Source organism: Chelonoidis abingdonii, chromosome 1, assembly GCF_003597395.2.
Source record: "Chelonoidis abingdonii isolate Lonesome George chromosome 1, CheloAbing_2.0, whole genome shotgun sequence".
NCBI classification, from domain to species: Eukaryota; Metazoa; Chordata; order Testudines; family Testudinidae; genus Chelonoidis; species Chelonoidis abingdonii.
In genome coordinates, this window is record NC_133769.1 from 10,847,055 (window position 1) to 10,849,037 (window position 1,983).

Below are 1,983 nucleotides of genomic sequence, written 5' to 3' on the forward strand. Positions count from 1 at the left end.
TGGACTGGAAAAACGGCGGCTCCGCTTCCCAGGTCTCCTGGGTTAAGTGCTACAATGGTTATTCACGCTGTCCTGTGACTAAAGTTATGAGCATGTGACGTTATGTGATACTATAACTGGACATTATAGAACATGGGTTGCAACCAATGTTCTGTAGTGGCCACAAATCTATGTAAAAGGGGTCATATAAAGTGTCTAAGACCAGGTTTAAGGGTTACGGTTATGAGTTTATGCTGTTGTGATGTCTGTATCATTTTGTAGTGAGTTTATAAGTATATGGCTGTGTACTGTCGTGTATTTTATTAAGATGGTGACGTGCTAGTTCTGGGTGACACCACCCCCAGACAATTGTACTCAGCTTAGCTTGCCCCTTGAGTTGGCCGCATTAAGGACCATCACTACACACTGACCCATGAGAGGAGGCGAATACGCCTGTGTGACTCAGCAAGTGTGCAGAAACTGATTGACTCAGACTCCATTTGATGCGTAACTTTCCACCAGTAGGAACAAAAGGATGGTTTTACACTGGAAAAGTCGTAATAAGAGAGAGGATCATCTCCATGTTGTCTTCATCCTGCTTCCTACCTCTGGAGGACTATTGCTCTTGAAGCTCTGCACAAAGTTCTTGATGATCTCATCCCAGCAGGGATTTCTCAGGGACTGGATTTAAACCCTGCATTTACTCATCAACTGCTACAAGCGTCTGAACTAAGAACTCTTGCCAGCCACTGTATGTAACTGATTCCATTTAACCAATTCTAGCTCTCATCTCTATCTTTTCCTTGTATGAATAACCTTTAGATTTTAGATTCTAAAGGAATTTATGGCACCAGCGTGATTGGGGAGTAAGATCTTGATTTTATATTACCTGGGTTGGGGCTTGAGTCTTTGGATGAGAGACCGTTTTTCTTTTAACTGGGGTGTTGGTTTTCAGAACCGTTATTCCCCAGGACGTGTGGCTGATGGTGATTACTGGGAGATTGGGTGTCTATAGGAAAATTGCTTGTGACTTCGGTTGGCCAGTGGCTGGGGTGATACGAAGTATTTTGCTGGCTTGGTTGGGTTTGCCTTAGAGGTGGAAAAACCCAGCCTTGGGCTGTGACTGCCCTGTTTGAGCAATTTGGTCTGATTTTTTGGCCCTACTTCAGTTGGGTCCCGCCAGAACCCACATTGTACACGGTGACGCTGGGTTATTAATCATCTCTGTAAAAGGTTTCAGGGATGCCAGCGGCTCAGTCGTCTCAGAACTTGGCCCTCTCCAGGGCGATAAGTTGTGCGTGAGGAACAGCGCATTAAACGGTTCCATTTTCGGAAAAAAAAAATGGCTGAGAGTAACGGGACAGCCCCACGACACGCTGAGGAGCGGCTCACTCAGGAAAGTATCCACTGGCTAGCGACGGAGAATCACTCCCTTGCCCCCCGGGGGGGAACATTGCTGCCAATGGTTCATTGTAGGTTGTGCGGTTGTACTCAAGTCGGAGTTCGGGATTTGTCCAGCTTAAAACTCCAGTCACTGGATCTTTTTAGACCCTTGGGGGCTAGACTGCAAGAGCAATTCTGTTCAATGTCTGTCCCCCCATGTTAGGGACTTACAGACTTGTGATCGAGGTCACCCCTGAACCTGCTCTTTGCTAAACGGAAAACTAGGCTTGGAAAAGACGGACGACGGAAGGTGGGATATGATCGAGGTCTATGAAATTATGAGTGTGTGGAGAAAGTGGATAGGACAGTTGTTATTTACTCTCTCGATAACAAGAACTAGGGGCCACCAAATGAAATTAATGCAAGGGTTTAAATTGAACAAAGGCAGTATTTCTTCACAACACACACATCACTGTGGGGAAACTCCTTGCCAGAGGATGTTGTGAAGGCCAAGACATAATAGGGGTTCAAAAAAAGAACTAGATAAGTTCATGGAGGACAAGTCCATCAATGCGATTAGCCAGGTGTGGAGGGACCGTGTCCAGAGCGTCGGTTCAGAAG